The sequence below is a fragment of the Oncorhynchus keta genome, chromosome 35 (assembly GCF_023373465.1).
Source record: "Oncorhynchus keta strain PuntledgeMale-10-30-2019 chromosome 35, Oket_V2, whole genome shotgun sequence".
Classification (NCBI taxonomy): Eukaryota; Metazoa; Chordata; class Actinopteri; order Salmoniformes; family Salmonidae; genus Oncorhynchus; species Oncorhynchus keta.
Genome location: NC_068455.1, coordinates 74,585,518 through 74,601,472, shown reverse-complemented (window position 1 = coordinate 74,601,472; position 15,955 = coordinate 74,585,518). Strand labels below are relative to the sequence as shown.

Sequence of the window (15,955 nt, the reverse complement as noted above, 5' to 3'; positions counted from 1 at the left end):
TCTCCTCCTCCTCCTCTTCTCCATCCCCGTCTCCTCCTCCTCCTCTCCTCCATCCCCGTCTCCTCCTCCCTCCTCCATCTCCTCCATCCCCATCTCCTCCTCCATCCCCGTCTCCTCCTCCTCCTCTCCTCCATCTCCTCCTCCTCCTCTCCTCCATCCCCGTCTCCTCCTCCTCCCTCTCCTCCATCCCCGTCTCCTCCTCCTCCTCTCCTCCATCCCCGTCTCCTCCTCCATCCCCATCTCCTCCATCCCCTCTCCTCCTCCATCCCCATCTCCTCCTCCTCCTCTCCTCTATCCCCGTCTCCTCCTCCTCTCCTCCATCCCCATCTCCTCCTCCTCCTCTCCTCCATCCCCATCTCCTCCTCCTCCTCTCCTCCATCCCCGGGACGAGAGACTACCCAAATGAACCAGCAGTTTAATGAATAGGAGACGGGATGGTGGAGAGGTGAAAAGAGGAGAGGAGAGAGGACAAAAAGGGCCATTGAGACTGGACAGTGGAGGTGGAGATGTTTTGATTCTCTGTGAGGTTTAGTGACGGTAAGCTGAGTGGGTCACGTAAAAAACACACACAAGGAGCAGAGGAGAGGGGAGGGGGAAGAATGAGATATGAGGATGACTGTGGGTCAGATGAGGAGCAGAGGAGAGGGGGAAGAATGAGATATGAGGATGACTGTGGGTCAGATGAGGAGCAGAGGGGAGGGGGAAGAATGAGATATGAGGATGACTGTGGGTCAGATGAGGAGGAGGGGGGGAAGAATGAGATATGAGGATGACTGTGGGTCAGATGAGGAGAGGGGAGGGGGAAGAATGAGATATGAGGATGACTGTGGGTCAGATGAGGGGAGGGGGAAGAATGAGATATGAGGATGACTGTGGGTCAGATGAGGAGCAGAGGGGAGGAGGGAATAAGAGTGCTATGTATGGTCTCCCTGTCTCTACGGTCGTAATGATAGACTATATCAGGCATATCAGGTTTCTGAGAGATTAACACTGCATCAATGAAGTAACGTGGCAGTAGACCCTAACCTGTCCTCTTCGAGTAGACCCTAACCTGTCCTCTTCAAGTAGACCCTAACCTGTCCACTTCAAGGAGACCCTAACCTGTCCTCTTCGAGTAGACCCTAACCTGTGAGGATCTTCAGATGAGGAGAGGGGAGGGGAAGTAGACCCTAACCTGTCCTCTTCGAATGAGTAGACCCTAACCTGTCCTCTTGGGTCAGTAGACCCTAACCTGTCCTCTTCAAGTAGACCCTAACCTGTCCACTTCATAGACTTAGACCCTAACCTGTCCTCTTCGAGTAGACCCTAACCTGTCCTCTTTGAGTAGACCCTAACCTGTCCACTTCGAGTAGACCCTAACCTGTCCTCTTGAGTAGACCCTAACCTGTCCTCTTCGAGTAGACCCTAACCTGTCCTCTTCAAGTAGACCCTAACCTGTCCTCTTCAAGTAGACCCTAACCTGTCCTCTTCGAGTAGACCCTAACCTGTCCTCTTCAAGTAGACCCTAACCTGTCCTCTTCGAGTAGACCCTAACCTGTCCTCTTCGAGTAGACCCTAACCTGTCCTCTTCAAGTAGACCCTAACCTGTCCACTTCAAGTAGACCCTAACCTGTCCTCTTCGAGTAGACCCTAACCTGTCCTCTTCGAGTAGACCCTAACCTGTCCTCTTCAAGTAGACCCTAACCTGTCCTCTTCAAGTAAACCCTAACCTGTCCTCTTCAAGTAAACCCTAACCTGTCCTCTTCAAGTAGACCCTAACCTGTCCTCTTCAAGTAGACCCTAACCTGTCCTCTTCAAGTAGACCCTAACCTGTCCTCTTCAAGTAGACCCTAACCTGTCCTCTTCAAGTAGACCCTAACTTGTTCTCTTCAAGTTGATCTAATGTGTTCTGTTCAAGTTGATCTAACTTGTTCTCTTCAAGTTAATCTAATGTGTTCTCCAAATTAATCTAACTTGTTCTCTTCAAGTTAATCTAACTTGTTCTCTTCAAGTTAATCTAATGTGTTCTGTTCAAGTTGATCTAACTTGTTCTCTTCAAGTTAATCTAACTTGTTCTCTTCAAGTTAATCTAATGTGTTCTCTTCAAGTTAATCTAATGTGTTCTCTTCAAGTTTGTTCTCTTCTAACTTGTTCTCTCAAGTTGATCTAATGTGTTCTCCAAATTAATCTAACTTGTTCTCTTCAAGTTAATCTAACTTGTTCTCTTCAAGTTAATCTAACTTGTTCTCTTCAAGTTAATCTAACTTGTTCTCTTCAAGTTAATCTAACTTGTTCTCCAAATTAATCTAACTTGTTCTCTTCAAGTTAATCTAATGTGTTCTCTTCAAGTTGATCTAACTTGTTCTCCAAATTAATCTAACTTGTTCTCTTCAAGTTAATCTAATGTGTTCTCTTCAAGTTAATCTAACTTGTTCTCTTCTAGTTAATCTAACTTGTTCTCTTCAAGTTAATCTAACTTGTTCTCTTCAAGTTAATCTAACTTGTTCTCCAAATTAATCTAACTTGTTCTCTTCAAGTTAATCCAATGTGTTCTCTTCAAGTTAATCTAACTTGTTCTCCAAATTGATCTAACTTGTTCTCCAAATTAATCTAATGTGTTTTCTTGTATTTGATCTAACAAGTGCTCTTCAAGTTAATCCAATGTGTTCTGTTAAAGTTAATCTAACTTGTTATCTTCAAGTTGACCTAACTGCACAGCGTAAAGTGGAGTGTCAATACTCTGTACCGTTGCATAATAACAGTGCATGAATGGAATGTGTCAGGCTTTTGTTCCAGATCTACACTGGCACATCTGATTCAGCTAATAAACGCTAATCAGCAAGAGAACAAAACTAATTGGACTTTTTGGTAATCTGTAAAGCAAGAATAGGGCAAGTGGGCCAGGTTATTTTACTTGTCCAAAAAATGAATCATATTCTGTAACACCATTGGCCAAAAAGGTAACTGAAAACTGTGCTGTACGGCGCAAGGAACTACTTTACAATAATACAATTCATTATTAGCATTATTAGGCCTATTACCAGACAGAGAATCAGACAAAATGGAGGCTACTCTCTGTCTATTGGCTTCTTTCTCCTCTCTGTCTATTGTCTTCTTCCTCCTCTCTGTCTATTGTCTTCTTCCTCCTCTCTGTCTATTGTCTTCTTCCTCCTCTCTGTCTATTGGCTTCTTCCTCCTGTCTGTCTATTGTCTTCTTCCTCCTCTCTGTCTATTGTCTTCTTCCTCCTCTCTGTCTATTGTCTTCTTCCTCCTCTCTGTCTATTGTCTTCTTCCTCCTCTCTGTCTATTGTCTTCTTCCTCCTGTCTGTCTATTGTCTTCTTCCTCCTCTCTGTCTATTGTCTTCTTCCTCCTCTCTGTCTATTGTCTTCTTCCTCCTCTCTGTCTATTGTCTTCTTCCTCCTCTCTGTCTATTGTCTTCTTCCTCCTCTCTGTCTATTGGCTTCTTCCTCCTCTCTGTCTATTGTCTTCTTCCTCCTCTCTGTCTATTGTCTTCTTCCTCCTCTCTGTCTATTGGTTTCTTTCTCCTCTCTGTCTATTGGCTTCTTTCTCCTCTCTGTCTATTGTCTTCTTCCTCCTCTCTGTCCATTGGTTTCTTTCTCCTCTCTGCCTATTGGTTTCTTTCTACTCTCTGTCTATTGGCTTCTTTCTCCTCTCTGTCTATTGTCTTCTTCCTCCTCTCTGTCTATTGTCTTCTTCCTCCTCTCTGTCTATTGTCTTCTTCCTCCTCTCTGTCTATTGTCTTCTTTCTCCTCTCTGTCTATTGGTTTCTTTCTCCTCTCTGTCTATTGGCTTCTTTCTCCTCTCTGTCTATTGTCTTCTTCCTCCTCTCTGTCTATTGGTTTCTTTCTCCTCTCTGTCTATTGGTTTCTTTCTCCTCTCTGTCTATTGGCTTCTTTCTCCTCTCTGTCTATTGTCTTCTTCCTCCTCTCTGTCTATTGTCTTCTTCCTCCTGTCTGTCTATTGTCTTCTTCCTCCTCTCTGTCTATTGTCTTCTTTCTCCTCTCTGTCTATTGTTTCTTCCTCCTCTCTGTCCATTGGTTTCTTTCTCCTCTCTGCCTATTGGTTTCTTTCTCCTCTCTGTCTATTGGCTTCTTTCCTCCTCTCTGTCTATTGTCTTCTTCCTCCTCTCTGTCTATTGTCTTCTTCCTCCTCTCTGTCTATTGTCTTCTTCCTCCTCTCTGTCTATTGTCTTCTTTCTCCTCTCTGTCTATTGTCTTCTTTCTCCTCTCTGTCTATTGGTTTCTTTCTCCTCTCTGTCTATTGGCTTCTTTCTCCTCTCTGTCTATTGTCTTCTTCCTCCTCTCTGTCTATTGGCTTCTTTCTCCTCTCTGTCTATTGTCTTCTTCCTCCTCTCTGTCTATTGGTTTCTTTCTCCTCTCTGCCTATTGGTTTCTTTCTCCTCTCTGTCTATTGGTTTCTTTCTACTCTCTGTCTATTGGTTTCTTTCTCCTCTCTGTCTATTGTCTTCTTCCTACTCTCTGCCTATTGGCTTCTTCCTCCCTCTCTGCCTATTGGTTTATTTCTCCTCTCTGCCTATTGGCTTCTTTCTCCTCTCTGTCTATTGGCTTCTTCCTCCTCTCTGTCTATTGTCTTCTTCATCCTCTCTGTCTATTGTCTTCTTCCTCCTCTCTGTCTATTGTCTTCTTCCTCCTCTCTGTCTATTGTCTTCTTCCTCCTCTCTGTCTATTGTCTTCTTCCTCCTCTCTGTCTATTGGCTTCTTTCTCCTCTCTGTCTATTGTCTTCTTCCTCCTCTCTGTCCATTGGTTTCTTTCTCCTCTCTGCCTATTGGTTTCTTTCTACTCTCTGTCTATTGGCTTCTTTCTCCTCTCTGTCTATTGTCTTCTTCCTCCTCTCTGTCTATTGTCTTCTTCCTCCTCTCTGTCTATTGTCTTCTTCCTCCTCTCTGTCTATTGTCTTCTTCCTCCTCTCTGTCTATTGTCTTCTTTCTCCTCTCTGTCTATTGGTTTCTTTCTCCTCTCTGTCTATTGGCTTCTTTCTCCTCTCTGTCTATTGTCTTCTTCCTCCTCTCTGTCTATTGGCTTCTTTCTCCTCTCTGTCTATTGTCTTCTTCCTCCTCTCTGTCTATTGGTTTCTTTCTCCTCTCTGCCTATTGGTTTCTTTCTCCTCTCTGTCTATTGGTTTCTTTCTACTCTCTGTCTATTGGTTTCTTTCTCCTCTCTGTCTATTGGCTTCTTCCTACTCTCTGCCTATTGGCTTCTTCCTCCTCTCTGCCTATTGGTTTATTTCTCCTCTCTGCCTATTGGCTTCTTTCTCCTCTCTGTCTATTGGCTTCTTCCTCCTCTCTGTCTATTGTCTTCTTCATCCTCTCTGTCTATTGTCTTCTTCCTCCTCTCTATCTATTGTCTTCTTCCTCCTCTCTGTCTATTGTCTTCTTCCTCCTCTCTGTCTATTGTCTTCTTCCTCCTCTCTGTCTATTGTCTTCTTCCTCCTCTCTGTCTATTGTCTTCTTCCTCCTCTCTGTCTATTGTCTTTTACCTCCTCTCTGTCTATTGTCTTCTTCCTCCTCTCTGTCTATTGTCTTCTTCCTCCTCTCTGTCTATTGTCTTCTTCCTCCTCTCTGTCTATTGTCTTCTTCCTCCTCTCTGTCTATTGTCTTCTTTCTCCTCTCTGTCTATTGTCTTCTTCCTCCTCTCTGTCTATTGTCTTCTTCCTCCTCTCTGTCTATTGTCTTCTTCCTCCTCTCTGTCTATTGTCTTCTTCCTCCTCTCTGTCTATTGTCTTCTTCCTCCTCTCTGTCTATTGTCTTCTTCCTCCTCTCTGTCTATTGTCTTCTTCCTCCACTCTGTCTATTGTCTTCTTCCTCCTCTCTGTCTATTGTCTTCTTCCTCCTCTCTGTCTATTGTCTTCTTCCTCCTCTCTGTCTATTGGCTTCTTTCTCCTGTCTGTCTATTGTCTTCTTCCTCCTCTCTGTCTATTGTCTTCTTCCTCCTCTCTGTCTATTGTCTTCTTCCTCCTCTCTGTCTATTGTCTTCTTCCTCCTGTCTGTCTATTGTCTTCTTCCTCCTCTCTGTCTATTGGCTTCTTACTCCTGTCTGTCTATTGTCTTCTTCCTCCTCTCTGTCTATTGTCTTCTTCCTCCTGTCTGTCTATTGTCTTCTTCCTCCTCTCTGTCTATTGTCTTCTTCCTCCTCTCTGTCTATTGTCTTCTTCCTCCTCTCTGTCTATTGTCTTCTTCCTCCTGTCTGTCTATTGTCTTCTTCCTCCTCTCTGTCTATTGTCTTCTTCCTCCTGTCTGTCTATTGTCTTCTTCCTCCTCTCTGTCTATTGTCTTCTTCCTCCTGTCTGTCTATTGTCTTCTTCCTCCTCTCTGTCTATTGGCTTCTTCCTCCTCCTGTCTGTCTATTGTCTTCTTCCTCCTCTCTGTCTATTGTCTTCTTCCTCTCTGTCTGTCTTATTGTCTTCTTCCTCCTCTCTGTCTATTGTCTTCTTCCTCCTGTCTGTCTATTGTCTTCTTCCTCCTCTCTGTCTATTGTCTTCTTCCTCCTGTCTGTCTATTGTCTTCTTCCTCCTCTCTGTCTATTGTCTTCTTCCTCCTCTCTGTCTATTGTCTTCTTCCTCCTCTCTGTCTATTGTCTTCTTCCTCCTCTCTGTCTATTGTCTTCTTCCTCCTCTCTGTCTATTGTCTTCTTTCTCCTGTCTGTCTATTGTCTTCTTCCTCCTCTCTGTCTATTGTCTTCTTCCTCCTCTCTATTGTCTATTGTCTTCTTCCTCCTCTCTGTCTATTGTCTTCTTCCTCCTCTCTGTCTATTGTCTTCTTCCTCCTCTCTGTCTATTGTCTTCTTCCTCCTCTCTGTCTATTGTCTTCTTCCTCCTCTCTGTCTATTGTCTTCTTCCTCCTCTCTGTCTATTGTCTTCTTCCTCCTGTCTGTCTATTGTCTTCTTCCTCCTCTCTGTCTATTGTCTTCTTCCTCCTCTCTGTCTATTGTCTTCTTCCTCCTCTCTGTCTATTGTCTTCTTCCTCCTCTCTGTCTATTGTCTTCTTCCTCCTCTCTGTCTATTGTCTTCTTCCTCCTCTCTGTCTATTGTCTTCTTCCTCCTCTCTGTCTATTGTCTTCTTCCTCCTCTCTGTCTATTGTCTTCTTCCTCCTCTGTCTGTCTATTGTCTTCTTCCTCCTCTCTGTCTATTGTCTTCTTCCTCCTCTCTGTCTATTGTCTTCTTCCTCCTCTCTGTCTATTGTCTTCTTCCTCCTCTCTGTCTATTGTCTTCTTCCTCCTCTCTGTCTATTGTCTTCTTCCTCCTCTCTGTCTATTGTCTTCTTCCTCCTCTCTGTCTATTGTCTTCTTCCTCCTCTCTGTCTATTGTCTTCTTCCTCCTCTCTGTCTATTGTCTTCTTCCTCCTCTCTGTCTATTGTCTTCTTCCTCCTCTCTGTCTATTGTCTTCTTCCTCCTCTCTGTCTATTGTCTTCTTCCTCCTCTCTGTCTATTGTCTTCTTCCTCCTCTCTGTCTATTGTCTTCTTCCTCCTCTCTGTCTATTGTCTTCTTCCTCCTCTCTGTCTATTTCTTCTTCCTCCTCTCTGTCTATTGTCTTCTTCCTCCTCTCTGTCTATTGTCTTCTTCCTCCTCTCTGTCTATTGTCTTCTTCCTCCTCTCTGTCTATTGTCTTCTTCCTCCTCTCTGTCTATTGTCTTCTTCCTCCTCTCTGTCTATTGTCTTCTTCCTCCTCTCTGTCTATTGTCTTCTTCCTCCTCTCTGTCTATTGTCTTCTTCCTCCTCTCTGTCTATTGTCTTTTCTTCCTCTCTCTCTGTCTATTGTCTTCTTCCTCCTCTCTGTCTATTGTCTTCTTCCTCCTCTCTGTCTATTGTCTTCTTCCTCCTCTCTGTCTATTGTCTTCCCTCCTCTCTGTCTATTGTCTTCTTCCTCCTCTCTGTCTATTGTCTTCTTCCTCCTCTCTGTCTATTGTCTTCTTCCTCCTCTCTGTCTATTGTCTTCTTCCTCCTCTCTGTCTATTGTCTTCTTCCTCCTCTCTGTCTATTGTCTTCTTCCTCCTGTCTGACTATTGTCTTCTTCCTCCTGTCTGTCTATTGTCTTCTTCCTCCTCTCTGTCTATTGTTTCTTTCTCCTCTCTGCCTATTGGTTTCTTTCTCCTCTCTGTCTATTGGTTTCTTTCTACTCTCTGTCTATTGGTTTCTTTCTCCTCTCTGTCTATTGGCTTCTTCCTCCTCTCTGCCTATTGTCTTCTTCCTCCTCTCTGCCTATTGGTTTATTTCTCCTCTCTGCCTATTGGCTTCTTTCTCCTCTCTGTCTATTGGCTTCTTCTCCTCTCTGTCTATTGGTCTTCTTCCTCCTCTCTGTCTATTGTCTTCTTCCTCCTCTCTGTCTATTGTCTTCTTCCTCCTCTCTGTCTATTGTCTTCTTCCTCCTCTCTGTCTATTGTCTTCTTCCTCCTCTCTGTCTATTGTCTTCTTCCTCCTGTCTGTCTATTGTCTTCTTCCTCCTGTCTGTCTATTGTCTTTTCCTCCTCTCTGTCTATTGTCTTCTTCCTCCTCTCTGTCTATTGTCTTCTTCCTCCTCTCTGTCTATTGTCTTCTTCCTCCTGTCTGTCTATTGTCTTTTCCTCCTCTCTGTCTATTGTCTTCTTCCTCCTGTCTGTCTATTGTCTTCTTCCTCCTCTCTCTGTCTATTGTCTTCTTCCTCCTCTCTGTCTATTGTCTTCTTTCTCCTCTCTGTCTATTGTCTTCTTCCTCCTCTCTGTCTATTGTCTTCTTCCTCCTCTCTGTCTATTGTCTTCTTCCTCCTCTCTGTCTATTGTCTTCTTTCCTCCTCTCTGTCTATTGTCTTCTTCCTCCTCTCTGTCTATTGTCTTCTTCCTCCTCTCTGTCTATTGTCTTCTTCCTCCTCTCTGTCTATTGTCTTCTTCCTCTCTCTGTCTATTGTCTTCTTCCTCCTCTCTGTCTATTGTCTTCTTCCTCCTCTCTGTCTATTGTCTTCTTCCTCCTCTCTGTCTATTGTCTTCTTCCTCCTCTCTATCTATTGTCTTCTTCCTCCTCTCTGTCTATTGTCTTCTTCCTCCTCTCTGTCTATTGTCTTCTTCCTCCTCTCTGTCTATTGTCTTCTCCTTCTGTCTCCTCTCTGTCTATTGTCTTCTTCCTCCTCTCTGTCTATTGTCTTCTTCCTCCTCTCTGTCTATTGTCTTCTTCCTCCTCTCTGTCTATTGGCTTCTTCCTCCTCTCTGTCTATTGTCTTCTTCCTCCTCTCTGTCTATTGTCTTCTTCCTCCTCTCTGTCTATTGTCTTCTTCCTCCTCTCTGTCTATTGTCTTCTACCTCCTCTCTGTCTATTGTCTTCTTCCTCCTCTCTGTCTATTGTCTTCTTCCTCCTCTCTGTCTATTGTCTTCTTCCTCCTCTCTGTCTATTGTCTTCTTCCTCCTCTCTGTCTATTGTCTTCTTCCTCCTCTCTGTCTATTGTCTTCTTCCTCCTGTCTGTCTATTGTCTTCTTCCTCCTGTCTGTCTATTGTCTTCTTCCTCCTCTCTGTCTATTGTCTTCTTCCTCCTCTCTGTCTATTGTCTTCTTCCTCCTGTCTGTCTATTGTCTTCTTCCTCCTGTCTGTCTATTGTCTTCTTCCTCCTCTCTGTCTATTGTCTTCTTCCTCCTGTCTGTCTATTGTCTTCTTCCTCCTGTCTGTCTATTGTCTTCTTCCTCCTCTCTGTCTATTGTCTTCTTCCTCCTCTCTGTCTATTGTCTTCTTCCTCCTCTCTGTCTATTGTCTTCTTCCTCCTCTCTGTCTATTGTCTTCTTCCTCCTCTCTGTCTATTGTCTTCTTCCTCCTCTCTGTCTATTGTCTTCTTCCTCCTCTCTGTCTATTGTCTTCTTCCTCCTCTCTGTCTATTGTCTTCTTCCTCCTCTCTGTCTATTGTCTTCTTCCTCCTCTCTGTCTATTGGCTTCTTCCTCCTCTCTGTCTATTGTCTTCTTCCTCCTCTCTGTCTATTGTCTTCTTCCTCCTCTCTGTCTATTGTCTTCTTCCTCCTGTCTGTCTATTGTCTTCTTCCTCCTCTCTGTCTATTGTCTTCTTCCTCCTCTCTGTCTATTGTCTTCTTCCTCCTCTCTGTCTATTGTCTTCTTCCTCCTCTCTGTCTATTGTCTTCTTCCTCCTGTCTGTCTATTGTCTTCTTCCTCCTCTCTGTCTATTGTCTTCTTCCTCCTCTCTGTCTATTGTCTTCTTCCTCCTCTCTGTCTATTGTCTTCTTCCTCCTGTCTGTCTATTGTCTTCTTCCTCCTCTCTGTCTATTGTCTTCTTCCTCCTCTCTGTCTATTGTCTTCTTCCTCCTCTCTGTCTATTGTCTTCTTCCTCCTCTCTGTCTATTGTCTTCTTCCTCCTGTCTGTCTATTGTCTTCTTCCTCCTGTCTGTCTATTGTCTTCTTCCTCCTCTCTGTCTATTGTCTTCTTCCTCCTCTCTGTCTATTGTCTTCTTCCTCCTCTCTGTCCATTGGTTTCTTTCTCCTCTCTGTCTATTGTCTTCTTTTCTTTCTATTGTCTCTCTGTCTATTGTCTTCTTTTCTCCTCTCTGTCTATTGTCTTCTTCCTCCTCTCTGTCTATTGTCTTCTTCCTCCTCTCTGTCTATTGTCTTCTTCCTCCTCTCTGTCTATTGTCTTCTTCCTCCTCTCTGTCTATTGTCTTCTTTCTCCTCTCTGTCTATTGGTTTCTTTCTCCTCTCTGTCTATTGGCTTCTTTCTCCTCTCTGTCTATTGTCTTCTTCCTCCTCTCTGTCTATTTGTCTTTCTCCTCTCTGTCTATTGTCTTCTTCCTCCTCTCTGTCTATTGGTTTCTTTCTCCTCTCTGCCTATTGGTTTCTTTTCCTCTCTGTCTATTGGTTTCTTTCTACTCTCTGTCTATTGTTTCTTTCTCCTCTCTGTCTATTGTCTTCTTCCTACTCTCTGTCTATTGTCTTCTTCCTCCTCTCTGCCTATTGGTTTATTTCTCCTCTCTGCCTATTGTCTTCTTTCTCCTCTCTGTCTATTGCTTCTTCCTCCTCTCTGTCTATTGTCTTCTTCATCCTCTCTGTCTATTGTCTTCTTCCTCCTCTCTGTCTATTGTCTTCTTCCTCCTCTCTGTCTATTGTCTTCTTCCTCCTCTCTGTCTATTGTCTTCTTCCTCCTCTCTGTCTATTGTCTTCTTTCTCCTCTCTGTCTATTGTCTTCTTCCTCCTCTCTGTCCATTGTTTCTTTCCTCCTCTCTGCCTATTGGTTTCTTTCTACTCTCTGTCTATTGGTTTCTTTCTACTCTCTGTCTATTGGCTTCTTTCTCCTCTCTGTCTATTGTCTTCTTCCTCCTCTCTGTCTATTGTCTTCTTCCTCCTCTCTGTCTATTGTCTTCTTCCTCCTCTCTGTCTATTGTCTTCTTTCTCCTCTCTGTCTATTGGTTTCTTTCTCCTCTCTGTCTATTGTCTTCTTTCTCCTCTCTGTCTATTGTCTTCTTCCTCCTCTCTGTCTATTGGCTTCTTTCTCCTCTCTGTCTATTGTCTTCTTCCTCCTCTCTGTCTATTGGTTTCTTTCTCCTCTCTGTCTATTGGTTTCTTTCTCCTCTCTGTCTATTGTTTCTTCCTACTCTCTGTCTATTGGTTTCTTTTCCTCCTCTCTGTCTATTGTCTTCTTCCTACTCTCTGCCTATTGGCTTCTTCCTCCTCTCTGTCTATTGGTTTATTTCTCCTCTCTGCCTATTGGCTTCTTTCTCCTCTCTGTCTATTGTCTTCTTCCTCTCTCTGTCTATTGTCTTCTTCATCCTCTCTGTCTATTGTCTTCTTCCTCCTCTCTATCTATTGTCTTCTTCCTCCTCTCTGTCTATTGTCTTCTTCCTCCTCTCTGTCTATTGTCTTCTTCCTCCTCTCTGTCTATTGTCTTCTTCCTCCTCTCTGTCTATTGTCTTCTTCCTCCTCTCTGTCTCCTCCTGTCTTCTTCCTCCTCCTCTGTCTATTGTCTTCTTCCTCCTCTCTGTCTATTGTCTTCTTCCTCCTCTCTGTCTATTGTCTTCTTCCTCCTCTCTGTCTATTGTCTTCTTCCTCCACTCTGTCTATTGTCTTCTTTCTCCACTCTGTCTATTGTCTTCTTCCTCCTCTCTGTCTATTGTCTTCTTCCTCCACTCTGTCTATTGTCTTCTTCCTCCTCTCTGTCTATTGTCTTCTTCCTCCTCTCTGTCTATTGTCTTCTTCCTCCTCTCTGTCTATTGTCTTCTTCCTCCTCTCTGTCTATTGTCTTCTTCCTCCTCTCTGTCTATTGTCTTCTTCCTCCTCTCTGTCTATTGTCTTCTTCCTCCTCTCTGTCTATTGTCTTCTTCCTCCTCTCTGTCTATTGTCTTCTTCCTCCTCTCTGTCTGTCTTCTTCCTCCTCTCTGTCTATTGTCTTCTTCCTCCTCTCTGTCTATTGTCTTCTTCCTCCTCTCTGTCTATTGTCTTCTTCCTCCTCTCTGTCTATTGTCTTCTTCCTCCTGTCTGTCTATTGTCTTCTTCCTCCTCTCTGTCTATTGTCTTCTTCCTCCTGTCTGTCTATTGTCTTCTTCCTCCTGTCTGTCTATTGTCTTCTTCCTCCTGTCTGTCTATTGTCTTCTTCCTCCTCTCTGTCTATTGTCTTCTTCCTCCTGTCTGTCTATTGTCTTCTTCCTCCTCTCTGTCTATTGTCTTCTTCCTCCTGTCTGTCTATTGTCTTCTTCCTCCTCTCTGTCTATTGTCTTCTTCCTCCTGTCTGTCTATTGTCTTCTTCCTCCTCTCTGTCTATTGTCTTCTTCCTCCTGTCTGTCTATTGTCTTCTTCCTCCTGTCTGTCTATTGTCTTCTTCCTCCTGTCTGTCTATTGTCTTCTTCCTCCTCTCTGTCTATTGTCTTCTTCCTCCTGTCTGTCTATTGTCTTCTTCCTCCTCTCTGTCTATTGTCTTCTTCCTCCTGTCTGTCTATTGTCTTCTTCCTCCTCTCTGTCTATTGTCTTCTTCCTCCTGTCTGTCTATTGTCTTCTTCCTCCTCTCTGTCTATTGTCTTCTTCCTCCTGTCTGTCTATTGTCTTCTTCCTCCTCTCTGTCTATTGTCTTCTTCCTCCTCTCTGTCTATTGTCTTCTTCCTCCTCTCTGTCTATTGTCTTCTTCCTCCTGTCTGTCTATTGTCTTCTTCCTCCTCTCTGTCTATTGTCTTCTTCCTCCTCTCTGTCTATTGTCTTCTTCCTCCTCTCTGTCTATTGTCTTCTTCCTCCTCTCTGTCTATTGTCTTCTTCCTCCTCTCTGTCTATTGTCTTCTTCCTCCTCTCTGTCTATTGTCTTCTTCCTCCTCTCTGTCTATTGTCTTCTTCCTCCTGTCTGTCTATTGTCTTCTTCCTCCTCTCTGTCTATTGTCTTTTCCTCCTCTCTGTCTATTGTCTTCTTCCTCCTCTCTGTCTATTGTCTTCTTCCTCCTCTCTGTCTATTGTCTTCTTCCTCCTGTCTGTCTATTGTCTTCTTCCTCCTCTCTGTCTATTGTCTTCTTCCTCCTGTCTGTCTATTGTCTTCCTCCTTCCTCCTCTCTGTCTATTGTCTTCTTCCTCCTCTCTGTCTATTGTCTTCTTCCTCCTCTCTGTCTATTGTCTTCTTCCTCCTCTCTGTCTATTGTCTTCTTCCTCCTCTCTGTCTATTGTCTGTCTTCCTCCTCTCTGTCTATTGTCTTCTTCCTCCTCTCTGTCTATTGTCTTCTTCCTCCTCTCTGTCTATTGTCTTCTTCCTCCTCTCTGTCTATTGTCTTCTTCCTCCTCTCTGTCTATTGTCTTCTTCCTCCTCTCTGTCTATTGTCTTCTTCCTCCTCTCTGTCTATTGTCTTCTTCCTCCTCTCTGTCTATTGTCTTCTTCCTCCTCTCTGTCTATTGTCTTCTTCCTCCTCTCTGTCTATTGTCTTCTTCCTCCTCTCTGTCTATTGTCTTCTTCCTCCTCTCTGTCTATTGTCTTCTTCCTCCTCTCTGTCCTCCTCTCTGTCTATTGTCTTCTTCCTCCTCTCTGTCTATTGTCTTCTTCCTCCTCTCTGTCTATTGTCTTCTTCCTCCTCTCTGTCTATTGTCTTCTTCCTCCTCTCTGTCTATTGCTTCTTCCTCCTCTCTGTCTATTGTCTTCTTCCTCCTCTGTCTCTGTCTATTGTCTTCTTCCTCCTCTCTGTCTATTGTCTTCTTCCTCCTCTCTGTCTATTGTCTTCTTCCTCCTCTCTGTCTATTGTCTTCTTCCTCCTGTCTGTCTATTGTCTTCTTCCTCCTCTCTGTCTATTGTCTTCTTCCTCCTCTCTGTCTATTGTCTTCTTCCTCCCTCTGTCTATTGTCTTCTTCCTCCTCTCTGTCTATTGTCTTCTTCCTCCTCTCTGTCTATTGTCTTCTTCCTCCTGTCTGTCTATTGTCTTCTTCCTCCTCTCTGTCTATTGTCTTCTCCTCCTCTCTGTCTATTGTCTTCTTCCTCCTCTCTGTCTATTGTCTTCTTCCTCCTGTCTGTCTATTGTCTTCTTCCTCCTGTCTGTCTATTGTCTTCTTCCTCCTCTCTGTCTATTGTCTTCTTCCTCCTGTCTGTCTATTGTCTTCTTCCTCCTGTCTGTCTATTGTCTTCTTCCTCCTCTCTGTCTATTGTCTTCTTCCTCCTCTCTGTCTATTGTCTTCTTCCTCCTCTCTGTCTATTGTCTTCTTCCTCCTCTCTGTCTATTGTCTTCTTCCTCCTCTCTGTCTATTGTCTTCTTCCTCCTCTCTGTCTATTGTCTTCTTCCTCCTCTCTGTCTATTGGCTTCTTCCTCCTCTCTGTCTATTGTCTTCTTCCTCCTCTCTGTCTGTCTATTGTCTTCTTCCTCCTCTCTGTCTATTGGCTTCTTCCTCCTCTCTGTCTATTGTCTTCTTCCTCCTCTCTGTCTATTGTCTTCTTCCTCCTCTCTGTCTATTGTCTTCTTCCTCCTGTCTGTCTATTGTCTTCTTCCTCCTCTCTGTCTATTGTCTTCTTCCTCCTCTCTGTCTATTGTCTTCTTCCTCCTCTCTGTCTATTGTCTTCTTCCTCCTCTCTGTCTATTGTCTTCTTCCTCCTGTCTGTCTATTGTCTTCTTCCTCCTGTCTGTCTATTGTCTTCTTCCTCCTCTCTGTCTATTGTCTTCTTCCTCCTCTCTGTCTATTGTCTTCTTCCTCCTGTCTGTCTATTGTCTTCTTCCTCCTCTCTGTCTATTGTCTTCTTCCTCCTGTCTGTCTATTGTCTTCTTCCTCCTCTCTGTCTATTGGCTTCTTCCTCCTGTCTGTCTATTGTCTTCTTCCTCCTCTCTGTCTATTGTCTTCCTTCTGTCTATTGTCTTCTTCCTCCTGTCTGTCTATTGTCTTCTTCCTCCTCTCTGTCTATTGTCTTCTTCCTCCTCTCTGTCTATTGTCTTCTTCCTCCTGTCTGTCTATTGTCTTCTTCCTCCTGTCTGTCTATTGTCTTCTTCCTCCTCTCTGTCTATTGTCTTCTTCCTCCTGTCTGTCTATTGTCTTCTTCCTCCTGTCTGTCTATTGTCTTCTTCCTCCTCTCTGTCTATTGTCTTCTTCCTCCTGTCTGTCTATTGTCTTCTTCCTCCTGTCTGTCTATTGTCTTCTTCCTCCTGTCTGTCTATTGTCTTCTTCCTCCTCTCTGTCTATTGTCTTCTTCCTCCTGTCTGTCTATTGTCTTCTTCCTCCTGTCTGTCTATTGTCTTCTTCCTCCTCTCTGTCTATTGTTTCTTCCTCCTCTCTGTCTATTGTCTTCTTCCTCCTCTCTGTCTATTGTCTTCTTCCTCCTGTCTGTCTATTGTCTTCTTCCTCCTCTCTGTCTATTGTCTTCTTCCTCCTCTCTGTCTATTGTCTTCTTCCTCCTCTCTGTCTATTGTCTTCTTCCTCCTCTCTGTCTATTGTCTTCTTCCTCCTCTCTGTCTATTGTCTTCTTCCTCCTCTCTGTCTATTGTCTTCTTCCTCCTCCTGTCTATTGTCTTCTTCCTCCTCTCTGTCTATTGTCTTCTT

The 15,955-nt window shown here is 43.9% G+C and overlaps 2 long non-coding RNA genes across 12 annotated transcripts in view; both read right to left on the bottom strand.

Annotated features, from left to right (window-relative positions):
- Positions 1-342: 342 nt before the first annotated feature.
- LOC127916213 (uncharacterized) lies at positions 343-2,034 on the bottom strand. 9 transcript variants are annotated; one of them, XR_008094008.1, is made up of 4 exons: positions 1,908-2,034; positions 1,510-1,834; positions 1,286-1,335; positions 343-1,126 (listed from the first exon to the last, which is right to left on the bottom strand). It is a non-coding gene; the product is annotated as an uncharacterized LOC127916213 (long non-coding RNA). The 9 variants fall into 9 exon arrangements; XR_008094002.1 differs by lacking the exon at positions 1,908-2,034 and adding an exon at positions 1,385-1,409 and having other exon boundaries at positions 1,460-1,897; XR_008094007.1 differs by lacking the exon at positions 1,908-2,034 and adding an exon at positions 1,385-1,409 and having other exon boundaries at positions 1,510-1,897.
- A 1,137-nt stretch (positions 2,035-3,171) lies between these two features.
- The window catches only part of LOC127916208 (uncharacterized), a 14,581-nt gene continuing 1,797 nt past the window's right edge, over positions 3,172-15,955 (bottom strand). Inside the window, exons 2-3 of one of the 3 annotated variants that reach the window (XR_008093938.1) lie at positions 9,289-10,313; positions 3,172-3,497 (exon numbers count right to left, since the gene is read on the bottom strand). This is a non-coding gene — a long non-coding RNA (uncharacterized LOC127916208). Of the gene's footprint in view, positions 3,498-9,078; positions 10,314-15,955 lie in introns of those variants that run through there. The other 2 variants (XR_008093940.1, XR_008093939.1) reach the window with 2 other exon arrangements.